The following is a 13,969-nucleotide window of genomic DNA, read 5'->3' as shown; positions in this document are numbered from 1 at the left end:
ATGATCTATATTTCTTCTCCAATAGCCAATACTCCCAACCTTGTTGTGTATGGAGAAAACTAGTGTACACCAGTTGACAGGGTTTGATTCCTACCAGGGTTAGTTGGTTTTAGAAGCTACAACTTAGGGCAAGACACTTATTTTTTTTAAAAGGTGATACTTTATTTTGGATAGATTTAAGAGAAAGAGAGATAGATATCGAGAGAGAGAGTGTGAGGGAGATTATATTACATGTGTTTCTTCATGAGAGTTATTGGTGAATGAGATTCAGATCAATATTGATTCTCTCATGTGATACAAGTGCAAGTGAGGCTTGTATAAATGGAGATTAAGACAAATATTATGTGTGTTCTTCAAGAGACACTACAAGACAATGCTCCCATACACGCGTTTTATACACGCAATAAATTACGAGCGCGTGTATGGTCGCACATGTATTTGAATAGAATCGGGCGCGTGTATTTTAGCATTTAAATTCGCGTGTATATTTGCATTTATCAGCACGTGTATAAGCGCGTTGTCGTGACGTGGGCAGCTTGGCTGGGAACATGCTGGGTGTCTGGCTGTGAGAGCTAGCACTCTGGATCTCGAGGGAACATGGGAGAACAGGCCGCTAGCAAAGATGGGCCTCCCTCCATTCACCGGCAGACTGGAGCACACACACTTACAAACACACTCTCTCTCTCTCTTTCACTCAGCACACACACATAGGGGGAACAAGGTCCCTTTTTTCCCATAGGCCAAGCAGCCGCGATAAGCAAATATAATGAAGGGAGAAGAGAGAGAACAGATGCACATTATAAATCATTATCACTTAATCACAACAAACTATTCATAAGCATCTTTTATAGCATCATAATACAATCCTGGTTTTTTAGATGGGCAAAGCCTCCATCGACATGTTTGCCTCATCCCGGTTTCTTCCCATTGAGCCGTTCTCTAAGTCCTTCCGTTCATATGCATGGACATGACCTGCAAATATCAAATCCACTTTTGCTTCCCTCAGAATAAGCTCCATGGACTTCCTCATTTCCTCACCATCATCCTGATGTTTAGAACTGCTGCTATACCATGGTGCATGAATGACTGCAATCAGCCAGGGAGTTTTTCTTCTATCTACTTTAGCCAAGTCAGCCAGAAACCATTTGTACTGATTAGAATCTTTACTGACATTAGCATAGGAGCCAAGCATAAGGACATGTACGCCAGAAACTTCAAAAGAGTAATAGAGATTTGAATCTGAACCACTCTCTTTGTATGGCCTTTGCCACTGTGTGTTGTAAGCTCTAAATGGTTGCAATACAAATGGAATATTCTCTACATCATGATTTCCTTGGGTAACCATCCATGGCCTTGAGCTTGCCAGGGGCTCGACAAGACTTTCAAAGGAATCCCAGAGAGGCTGATAATAATCAGCATAAGATAGATCGCCTCGCAGTATTATTTCCCCGTATTGTCTCCCTTGAATGTGATTTTTTTTTGTTCCTTTTTCATTCCGTCTGGCCAAGGTCGTTTTTTTTGAAAAGGGAGAGGGAAACTTTCCCCTTCTGCCAAAATAGTAGGTGCATGGTGGGGTATATGAGCCAACCTGGAAAAAGGGATGCTGAAGCGCTTCAATGGCTGTTGGTCGTCGCTGACTAGGATCCCATGAACACAAAGCCATCATAAGATTGATGGCTTCAGCACTTGCACGTGGAATGAGACCTGAAAGGTGGGTTCGAGGAAACTCAGGGAAGTGGAATCTCAGTGAATTTGCAAGTTGGATGCCCTCAGGCCAAGTTTGCTCATTTGGCGTTCCAATAACACTGCAGATCTTGTACAGTTCATCTGTTTCACTTTCACTAATTTCAAAATTTTCTAAGTGTTGGAGCCCCTGGCAAATCTGACCAAACTAGAGGCTCCATATCTCATTCCCCGCACATCCAAATAAAAATCCAAGTACATAGCCCTGTAGCCCATATCCCTGACTACATCTTGACACCCGGGTCTCACTATAGCATGTTCTCCATGCGCACACAAAATCCACATCAAGCTGACCATTTATCATCTGCAACTGCTCCGGATGAAAAGTACCCACATTCGAGGCTAAAAATATCTCAAACCATAGCTCCTTTGCAAAAACTTCCTTCTGCAAAGTTGTTCCCAATATGTTTGACTACATTTCTCCATTTGGTAGCATCTTCATCAGGCACTCCCTGCTCCTGATATTTTGCCTCCAAAATGGCTCCCTGTCCTCCTCTATTACCCACACAGGCTTGTATTTTAAAGCATATACACACATGTACTTCACTGTTTTCATGTCCACGCATCTCAATCCATTTAAAGTAGTCTCTGAGCATGCTTTCATTGCATGGACGTGCCACAGCACGACATCCACCCCCTCTAAACCTGCACATCCTCTGGTATGTGCCACACAGTTGCACCCCTGACTTTATAATGGGCAGCTTGCTGCCCCCAACACAAATTTTATCTTCCCTTCCCATTTTGTGGGCAAGAAGCTCATGTACATCTTGTATAACACTGCACTGACCATGCCACACCTCTTGCCCAGCTTTTTTTAAAAGATACCTTCATGGTGATTATTTTTTCCAAACTGCCCTCTACACCCATATAACCACCACTGCCTTGGCATACCCATATTTTGAATTTTAGGGATGAATATCCCTTCCAATGGAGTCCTCCAAGATTCATGCTCAGTTTGCCCAGCACTTATATTGATACCCCCATAGTTGTATGCATTTGATTGCCCAAATTCACCCTGACAAGGCTCTGTGACCACACTTTGCATACCCTGCATGCTTTCATTGATAGCTTTCTACAGATGGGCTTATAATTACGGGTTCATCACCCAAGTACCTTTGAGCCTGTATGTCTACAGATTCGATTTCCCCTTCAATATCATCATCATAAATAGGCTTCCCAGCTCGAGATTGTTGCTCACAAATGTGGTTGCAAGATAACCCTGATACTGATGCCATTGCATCACCCTGCTCATCTTTGGAACACCCGGTTAGCATTCCAAGTTTACCCAAATCTAAAGAACCTTGAGAACCAGCTTGAGACACAACATCATTGTTGGAATCACCCATATCACTCACCCCTTCTAAATCAATCACACATACCTGTTGCCCGTCCTGTAGTACATCATTATTCTCATATGCATAGTCCTGTTCACCCTCCATTAAATCCTGTTCTTTAATTAAGAAGGTAGGTGGTCCCTCACCTTCAAGATGAAAATCTTGACCCTCAATCTCCTTATAAAGACTTTGCTTCTCATCAAGCTTATACACATCACCCTGTAGGCAATCTTCATGCATTTCCACATCCCTTTGTGTTCCATTTAGAGCTAGGCTTCTTATTGAACCATCTTGATGCTGCAAAGGCTGACCTTGTATGCCCTCTGAATAGATATCCTCATTGGAAAAGCCATCTTCATTATCTGGCTCATATGCATCACATCCAGATATGAAAGCAGTAATAATAGCATCATCATCTTGTTCTGGATCTTCAAGCTCTGCATTCATGCTTTCAGCAAGAATCATTGGTTCTTGCAGCTCTTCACATATGATTTGACACCTGGGGAATAGCCTTTGTACAAGCTTTTTCTTCGGAGAATCTTCAAGCTCAGGCAGCTTACATGCTTCACAACCCAAGAGGAAACTATTGGCCATATCCTCTTCCTCTTGAATTAAGTCTTCAACACCTGCATTAAAGCTTTCTAAAACAAATTCATACTTATGCATAGGCATACATACCTCATGTGGTTTGATTATAGAATCCTGCACGACTGAACCCATAAAGAAGGAAGATAAATCATACCCACAGAGTTCATCCACTGCATCATCTTCAGGCTACAACAAAGTATCCCTTTTGGCACTATGAAGGCCTTGCTGCACACTACTGGCTTCTTGCGATCCCAATTTAGCATAAGCAATCTCCATAATCTCTGCATCAGTCTTGAATAACAATTGCTTATCCTCTTTATGACATACATCCAGAACTGCATCTATATTGGCCCGAGTCGTTGTCAGAGCACAGTTTACATTACACTTCATGCTATCACCTTTTGAAGCTGCAGCAGCTAGCTTTGGCAGACTCTCAGGGATGGCAAAAGTAGGAACCGCAGTATTCACTACCATCTTATCACTTCGACGCTGCCTTTTTGCCAATAAAGAAACTGCATTTTCAACTTCACTCCATTCAGTCTTTAAACCCGACTCTGTATCCTTATCTTCAAGCAGTATTTCTAACTTTTCCTGAAGATCTTTTCCCGCGGCTTGCAGAAACAATTCTGTCTTTTCTGTGTGCAAGATTGCACGCTCAATCTGTGACAATTGTGCGTATCGCTTTTCAAACTCCCTTAGCAATTCCATAGCAGAATTTTCATCCTTGGGTTTCATAATCCACTGCAGGAATGTTTGCTTTGTAGCCCTCTCCGAATCCTCCATGAAATAGTCATCTTTAAGGGCTTGTTTGAACTCTTCCCAGCTTCTTCCATGTGTTGCTCGAATCGTTGCTATATGCCCTCGGAGTTCTGGGACCACAGCTAGCCTAAAATTTTCAATCATTTCAGCCTCGGGCATGCGATTCAGCTCCATTTCTTTCTCATATTCATGAAGAAACCTTGTGATGTCATTCCCATGAAATTGGTTCATCTTGTCGACAACATACTGAAGTGCTTTTGTCGTCAAGAATTGCCTTGTTTCCGCCGCTTGTTGTTGTTGCATGCAGACTGTAAATGCTTAAAACATCTGCATAGTATTTAGGTCTACATGAAACCCATACTGCTCTTGATATTCCGTCATGATTTCACCTTTTTGAGATTGTCGAGAAGTTGCTCTCCCCCAGCAGTTCACATCGGGTTCACCAGTTCTGTCGTGACGTGGGCGGCTTGGCTGGGAACATGCTGGGTGTCTGGCTGTGAGAGCTAGCACTCTGGATCTCGAGGGAACATGGGAGAACAGGCCGCTAGCAAAGATGGGCCTCCCTCCATTCACCGGTAGACTGGAGCACACACACTTACAAACACACTCTCTCTCTCTCTTTCACTCTCAGCACACACACATAGGGGGAACAAGGTCCCTTTTTTCCCATAGGCCAAGCACCCGCGATAAGCAAATATAATGAAGGGAGAAGAGAGAGAACAGATGCACATTATAAATCATTATCACTTAATCACAACAAACTATTCATAAGCATCTTTTATAGCATCATAATACAATCCTGGTTTTTTAGATGGGCAAAGCCTCCATCGACATGTTTGCCTCATCCCGATTTCTTCCCATTGAGCCGTTCTCTAAGTCCTTCCGTTCATATGCATGGACATGACCTGCAAATATCAAATCCACTTTTGCTTCCCTCAGAATAAGCTCCATGGACTTCCTCATTTCCTCACCATCATCCTGATGTTTAGAACTGCTGCTATACCATGGTGCATGTATGACTGCAATCAGCCAGGGAGTTTTTCTTCTATCTACTTTAGCCAAGTCAGCCAGAAACCATTTGTACTGATTAGAATCTTTACTGACATTAGCATAGGAGCCAAGCATAAGGACATGTACGCCATAAACTTCAAAAGAGTAATAGAGATTTGAATCTGAACCACTCTCTTTGTATGGCCTTTGCCACCGTGTGTTGTAAGCTCTAAATGGTTGCAATACAAATGGAATATTCTCTACATCATGATTTCCTTGGGTAACCATCCATGGCCTTGAGCTTGCCAGGGGCTCGACAAGACTTTCAAAGGAATCCCAGAGAGGCTGATAATAATCAGCATAAGATAGATCGCCTCGCAGTATTATTTCCCCGTATTGTCTCCCTTGAATGTGATTTTTTTTTGTTCCTTTTTCATTCCGTCTGGCCAAGGTCGCTTTTTCTGAAAAGGGAGAGGGAAACTTTCCCCTTCTGCCAAAATAGTAGGTGCATGGTGGGGTATATGAGCCAACCTGGAAAAAGGGATGCTGAAGCGCTTCAATGGCTGTTGGTCGCTGACTAGGATCCCATGAACACAAAGCCATCATAAGATTGATGGCTTCAGCACTTGCACGTGGAATGAGACCTGAAAGGTGGGTTCGAGGAAACTCAGGGAAGTGGAATCTCAGTGAATTTGCAAGTTGGATGCCCTCAGGCCAAGTTTGCTCATTTGGCGTTCCAATAACACTGCAGATCTTGTACAGTTCATCTGTTTCACTTTCACTAATTTTAAAATTTTCTAAGTAATGGAGCCCCTGGCAAATCTGACCAAACTAGAGGCTCCATATCTCATTCCCCGCACATCCAAATAAAAATCCAAGTACATAGCCGTGTAGCCCATATCCCTGACTACATCTTGACACCCGGGTCTCACTATAGCATGTTCTCCATGTGCACACAAAATCCACATCAAGCTGACCATTTATCATCTGCAACTGCTCCGGATGAAAAGTACCCACATTCGAGGCTAAAAATATCTCAAACCATAGCTCCTTTGCAAAAACTTCCTTCTGCAAAGTTGTTCCCAATAAAGTGTTGCTAGATGCTTAGGGTACGCCTTACGAGAGCCATGTTGCCTCCGAAAGAGAGCTCTTTCTGCTTGCCTTATTGTCTTTGCATCCTCATATCTTGTAACCCATCTGCTCATCACATCACTATTAAGGATGCAAGTGAAATTGAGATCATATCTTGTAACCCATCTTGTAACCCATCTGCTCACTCATCACATCACTATTAAGGATGCAAGTGAATTTGAGATCATCAATCAATGTTCTGTCAATTACTTTACTCTGCCCTTTTCCTTGAGACACAATAGAGGTCATCCTCAAGTCCTCTTCATTGCTGCATAGTCGTGGCAAAGAGCTGTCCACCTGACCAAGAAATTCTGAAATATATACAAGAGACTCTTGTATCAACCAACCCTTGGCCATGCTTCCTTCAGGCCTTGCACTTTGCCTCACAAAGTCTTTTAAGGTCTTCATGAAGCACTCTAGGAAGAACATCCAACGTGCATGCACAATGCCACATAAAGCAATTTCGTCCACTAAATGCACAATGAGATGTATTTGACTTGTGAGAATGGTTTGCGGAAAAGTCTCCTCTACCAAACAAACCACCTCCACTGCCATAACACGCGCATCATCCAATGTGATCAATTGCTTTGGAACTAACGTATCTGAAAAATAAATAAATATTACGTTATACCTCATGCACATTCATTTTGCAAGGTATAATGAAGGGTGATCTGACATGGGTTTAACATACCTCACAAGCTCGCCCATCTTATAAATACATTTTTTCAAACTCTTATTTGCACAATGGTCGATGCTAGTAGGTAGTATGAACTGCGGACATAAGAGCACATGTATGTATGGTTTATGGCATTACAAAATTTAATTTCAATGTACAAGACTTGGAAAACACTTACTTGGAGCATCTTGTGCTAATCGTGGGACTTCAACCCATATAGTTGCTCAACGCCTCTTTTCTTAGTGGTTGTAAAGGCTCCCTTCAATGATCTCATGCATCCAGTGGGAGTACGCAAAGTGGTGATGGCGTGCTTTACCTGCTTCTCCTCTTTCTTTGATATAATCCATGGTGCAGGCGAAAGACGAACGTGCCCACCCACCTCTCGTGGCCAAGATTGATGCATACGTCGTGCGACCTGCAAGTCCTCATGTACGCTAACATTGTCTCGTTTACCAATAATATGTTTACAAAAACCAGATCCCACATTCTTGAAGATGTGCATGGGATCAAGAAGATGGTTGATCTTAAGATGGGTCCAATATGGTAGCCGAAAAAAAATGGAGTACCTACACAAGGGATTTCTCTATGTGACCTTTAATCCAATTAGAGACTACACAAAACAAGATTGAAAAAACATTATTATACCTGTTCATGCCATCTGGAGGAAGAATATTTGTAGACTCCCAAATACGCTTCCAATCTTTTGCACGAAGTGTTTGTGGAGGAATGTTACTCTTACTAGCAACATATTTAGGATGATCTGAGGGGAGAAATTGATGATGATTATCGAATATGGTCTTACACAAACCGTCAGCATACTCATGTACTAACGAAGGGCCACAAACAGGACATGCATGTTTACCCGATGTTTTCAAACCTATTAAAATATAAATAAAAGTTAGAATAATAAAGTCAATATTTATAATTAATATATATAGCCAATAGTATTAGAGTAGGGAGGTAATTAGAATTCTTCCCAGAACAATCGTTGTATCCTGGAAAGTCATGCATTGTCCACATCAACACTGCTTTTAAGTCGAAGTGTCAAGAGAAGGGAGGCCTACTAATGTCCACCACCACAACACCTCTCCATAGTTCCTCCAATTCATCAATCAACGGTTCCAGATAAACATCCATATGCTTGACTTTATGCTTCCCTGGAATTAGAAGGGATAACATAAGATGTCCCTTCTTGATCGCCATTGATGGTGGAAGGTTGTAATTCACCAATACAACTGGCCACATGCTGTATGCGGTGCTTTTGAAACCAAATGGATTCACTCCTTCCATACCTAGGCCAAGTCTCAAGTTTCTGGGCTCTGTTTTAAAGCTGGGCCACTCATCTTCAATATGCTTTCACCAAGGAGGAGTGTCTGCGGGAATTCTCCACATGCCATCATCCGATCGATGTGAGGAATGCCATGACATGAGCTCTGCTATGGATTTGCACTTGAACATGTGTTTGATGCAAGGAATTATAGGAAAGTGTCGCAAGACTTTACGAGGTACATCAAAACTCTTCATATCTGTACTATACCTTGCTTCACCACAAGTGGGACAATGTCGAGCCTCCTTATGCGTCCCACGAAAGAGAATGCAATCATTTACGCATGCATGTATGCGATCATAATCCAATCCTCCAAGAGATGTCACATAGCGCCTCGCTATGTCTCTTGAGGTGGGTAGTCTATTTCCCTTTGGAAGCATGTTTGATAATAGCCTGCATCTAATATCATCAATTATCCTAAACCTTAAACCACTAATTCAAATTTATAAGTTAGAATGCTTACTTTAATAATGCGTCAAGACTTGCATTGCTCCATCCATAAACTGTTTGTATATTGAGTAGTTCAAGTGAAGCACATAAAATAGAGAACGTGCACCCTTCAAAAACCGGTGTGGATGAAGCCTTGTAAAGATGCTCTTGTTCCATATCATCGTCATCCATACCTTTGGGATCATCCTTAAAAAGATTCTTCACCATATCATCAAACACTTCCTCTTCCACAACTTCGTGGGGTGCAGGGCTGTCGTCATCCCTTTCCCACTCATCTCTGACAATAGATCCCGAAGCTCCACTATCATCTTGTCGACGCTTTGCGTGCTCTCGTCGCGCGTAGGGCACCATGTTAGGGTGTGGTACTGCATCCTGCTTCAATTAGAGTTTATATATTACAACTCTATTAATTTAGTTTGGATACCATGAGTCATTTGAATACCATCAATTTACATCTACTCACCTCTAAACCTGTTTGATTCCATTCTCCATACATGGAGATGTGATTCAAGGTAATTCAACGTGCTCGTACAATGCATCCTTGACATCGATTACACATACATTATGTCTCTGGCCGCAATGATACACGCACTGATACGGGCCCGCTACTTTTTTTCACAAGTCATTTTTAGCGGCTCTACGAGCGCGGGTATGAGCCCGATCCCTTGTAGTGAGAGTTATTGGTGATTAAGATCTAGATTGAGATTAAGATTAAGATTGATTCTCTCATGCAAAAAAAGTTCAACTGAGGTTTAGATAAATACAAAGAGAAGGATATTAAGATCAAGATGGATGTTGAGACAAATATTATTCCTAGTTATATTACTTTTCTCATGGTTATAATTGATCCTTTAAGGAGGGAAGATCTAAGCTAGAATGTGTTGAAATTTTTATATCCAAGTCTCCATGAAGACACTATAAAATATATGAGTGAAAGCTTGATAATAACTCTCCAAAGGTAAAATTGAATCTCTATGTGAAAAATCCTATTTAGAGGTTACAAGTTTAAAGAGGTGAGTGTGATATATCCTCTACAAAGGTGATTGAAAGAGTCTTTGTGGAGATGGGAATGTGAGTGCAAGTGAAAGTGGGCATGCAAAGAACGAGTGTGAATGAGATAGCTTGGGGTTGGTCAGGTGGATAGAGATCCTTATGCAATGTTGGTGACTTATGTGCAGACTTATTTATCATCTCAAGTAGTTAAAGGCATTAGGCTCTTCAAGGCACATGATTTCTAGTATTCTTGATTCTCTTTTGTGTTTTTCTTATGTGATTATGAATGAGATGATATCTTTTAAAAAAAATTGAAAGTAGTGATTAGTTTATAATTAAAGGCATTGGGATATTCAAGGCAAATAATTTCTACTATGTTTGATTCTCTTTTATGTTTATCTTATGTGATTTTTTATGATAATGAAAGGCATTAAGCTCTTCAAAGAAAATAATTTCTACTATTCTTGATTCTCTTTTATGTTTGTCTTATGTGATTATGAATGAGACAAGTAGTGATTGAACAACCGATATCAATATACTATCTTTTCTTTAAATTTGTAAGTATTAAATTTTTTTTATGAATAAGAACTCCCTGTAAAAGGGAACATTAAATTTTCAATGTCATTGAAAATGAGTTGAAAATGGCATTTTCAACTCATTTTCAATGTCATTGAAAATGAGTTGAAAAGTAGGCTTACTCGCTTTCTATTTGTATAATTTTGCTCACTTTATTTTGACTTGCTCACTTTTACTCACTTGATTTTTGGTAAGCCTCATCCATTAGTAGTCACCATAATTGAACTTTGAAATTGGGAGGGAGAAAGGAGAGGAAGAGAGTTGAGAGATTTATCTCTATCAATTATGAGTGTAAGAACGGGAGCGAGATTGAAAGAGGGGGAAATATGAGACTAAGAAATCTTCACACACATACGATCCACAAAAAATCAAACAAGAATTAAGAAAGAAATTATGAGTGAAATAATGGGGGAGATATGGAAGGATAAGGAAATGATGAGACCAAGGAATCTTCACACATACACACAAAAAATCTATAAGAAATCAAGAGAGCATCAAGATAGAGCAAACAAGAAACCATCAAGAGCACAGAGCCAGACTCCATTATGATAACGGGATCACGTGGAATCTCATTAGTGCAAAAAATGACTTATATACAAGCCTCATATTTACATGCATGGCCATCCAATGGCCCAAACACTAGCATGAGTAGCTAAATATGTAATCTTGATAAATATGGATTTACTAGCATGAACAACTTGTAAACTTGCTAATATCCCAAAATCATTACATAAAGTGCATTATGTGTTAGGAAAGTGATGTCATCTGGCATCTATAGTATTGTTAAAACCAATGTGGTTAACATAACCCCCTCCCTTATGTTTTCTTCTTATTTCTTTCTCTAGGATTTCTCCTTTACCTTTTCACCTTGGCCTTGATTTTCTAATTTTTGGATTCCTAGGAACTTTCTTTCACCTTCATCTTTTAGATGCCTACTGGGATCTTTCTTCCTCCTTCGTCTTTTGATAAGCTCAAGATATCATTCTCAAGTAGTGAGATTTTTGTTCCTCTAAGAGTTATGGAAATTTTGGAACCATTTTCTAGACATATAGTGCAATTTGATGCCCACATGTATTTTGACTTTTAATCTTGATGCAAATTTGAAGAAAATTTTATTCATTATGTAGAAGATGATATCCCTTTCTCGCATAAGTTTTTCTAGAACCTCCTTCGTTGGACCGTAGTGTCCCATTAAAGTTCCATGTGACCATGTGAATGTTGAAATTTGAGCATAATGATGAGCTAGGGTGGATCATACACTAGAATCAACATGATTAACAAAGTGATTAAGAAATGATTAAGATGTAATTAGTGAATAATTAGCAGATAGATTAATGTAGACATGGATACTCAAAAACCAGCAAATTCTCATTAGGGCTATGCCTCAATTTATAGAGTTTACATCAAGCATCAAATCCCATTGATTTCTCCATGATTCACTCCCAGAATATCTCCACCTTTTGCCTGATTCTCTCCACCTCTTCTCTTTTCCCTGAATATCTCCCAGAATATCTCCACACTCCTAAATTCCCTCATGCTACCCATTATTCTCTCCCAGTAGATTCTTCTAACCTTTTCACAGGTTCTTTCACAATTACATCTCCTCTTTTACAGCCTCTATCCAAGAGCTTGTTCCCACACACACCCTATTCACTTGTATATTTCAACACCTCCCCTCAAGTGAATACTCCTAGTACACCTAGACCCTATACCAAGTTTGCCTCCCCTTACTTAATAGTCCGCGACCAGTGTCTACTCCTCCCCTCAAGTTATCTTAGCACACCTGGACCCTATATCAAGTTTCTCTCTTACTTGATAGCCTGCGACCAGTGCCTCGGGTCCCTAAACTCATAGTCCTTGACACTCTCTCTCTCTATGTGTCCAAGGCTTACTATAGTTGCCCGCGACCTTGACTAAAGTGCTCACACATACATCTACCACGTGGCCTACATCATCGGTGGCTCAGAGGTGGTTTAACTTTATTGGGGCAGGTTACATTGGGTTGTGGGGTCTCTCTCTCTCTCTCTCTCTCTCAGAGATTTTCACATGGCTCCTCACTCTTTGGAGCCTCACATCTTCTCTTGTCTTCAGTCTTCTTCTCGTGGCAGCATCTCTCCACGGGTCTGTCTCTTCTTTCAGTCTTCTCAGGGCAGCTTCTCTTCTTGTGGTGGCAGCTTCTCTTCTCGTGTCCATGTCTTCCTTCACGTCTTCTTCTCCGTTTGGATCCTCTTCTTGGGAAGAGACATTCTTCTTCTTTCATGGCTGGGGCCATGAGCTCGTCCGTCAGATCATTTTGCTCCATGTGAGCAACATGTTTCAGTGTTTTGCTGATAGTTCCTTTGGGCTTTTTATGTTTATTTTGTATCATTATGCAATGCAAACCCAAATTTATGCGGGAGGTCTTACCACGCCTTATTCTGGACAAGGGCAGTGTCTGTTCCCATTTTTACACTGATGTAATGTGCCCAATACATAATGCGTATAGCATCCATTCTTATGCACATTCAAAATGCAACTCTGGCTGTGAATAATCTTGAATTTGAGTGAGATTTACAGGCATTAACCAAGGGTTAAATGTAAAATGATGATTTTCACAAATTTATCAGCACAATTTTACCAGAAATTACATTAAATCAAGGGTAACCAATTTGTACGGGATGGTTGGAGTATCAAACCAACTCCGAATTGCAATCTGAAGCTTTAGGGATCTGTATCAGATACCTAATGGTTAATTTGAACCCTCAATTGCACCAAAATACAGTGATTAGCACTGATTAATCACTGATTGGCAAATTAATGCTCTTGTTTGTGTGCAAAAAACAAAGTATGTGAGGAGCCCAGATCTGGTGCCTTCCACTTCAAATGACCTCAAATGCTTTCAAAGGCATCAATAGCAATGAGTCTAGTAGAGGATTAAGCCAAGAAACACAAGATTTGACCAAATAATGAAAGCTTAATCTCTGTTTTACCAAAGTCACCTGCAGATTTGATGAAGAGCTTGGATCTCACTGTAGACTTGATGAAATTGATTTCTGTCTTCACCAGCTTGTAGAGCATGCTTGATTACCCCTTGGGCTAAGAGGAATTAGAGACCTTTGATCTGTGGAAGTAGAAATCACCAAATCATCTCAGAAAAATGTAGCCTGCAAATCGAGCTCCCGCCGGCGTTCTGCGCTGAATTAGCCCACAAGATTTGAGATGTGTGTAGCCCTATGAGTCTACTATGAGTACCTAAGAGGGCTTAGCCTAATGTTATGTGTGCAAGGAGAATGGAGTCCTCCACTAGCTGGGGGTGAAGGGGAGAAGTGAAAGCTTACTAAAAATTTGATTTTTTTTTGCTAATTATCTACTAATCCTTATTAATTAACTAATGGGCTCATAAATATGATTGATTCTAGGCAT

General features: G+C 40.7%; 1 pseudogene; it reads right to left on the bottom strand.

Moving 5' to 3' along the window:
- Positions 1–5,231: 5,231 nt before the first annotated feature.
- On the bottom strand, positions 5,232–6,313 carry LOC147636896 (putative purple acid phosphatase 20 pseudogene; annotated as a pseudogene).
- Positions 6,314–13,969: the final 7,656 nt, after the last annotated feature.

Source organism: Cibotium barometz, chromosome 7 (assembly GCF_041138505.1).
Source record: "Cibotium barometz isolate CiBa-2024 chromosome 7, ASM4113850v1, whole genome shotgun sequence".
NCBI lineage: Eukaryota > Viridiplantae > Streptophyta > Polypodiopsida > Cyatheales > Cibotiaceae > Cibotium > Cibotium barometz.
The sequence above is the reverse complement of the archived record's forward strand: the minus strand, read 5'-3'. Positions and strand labels throughout refer to the sequence as shown.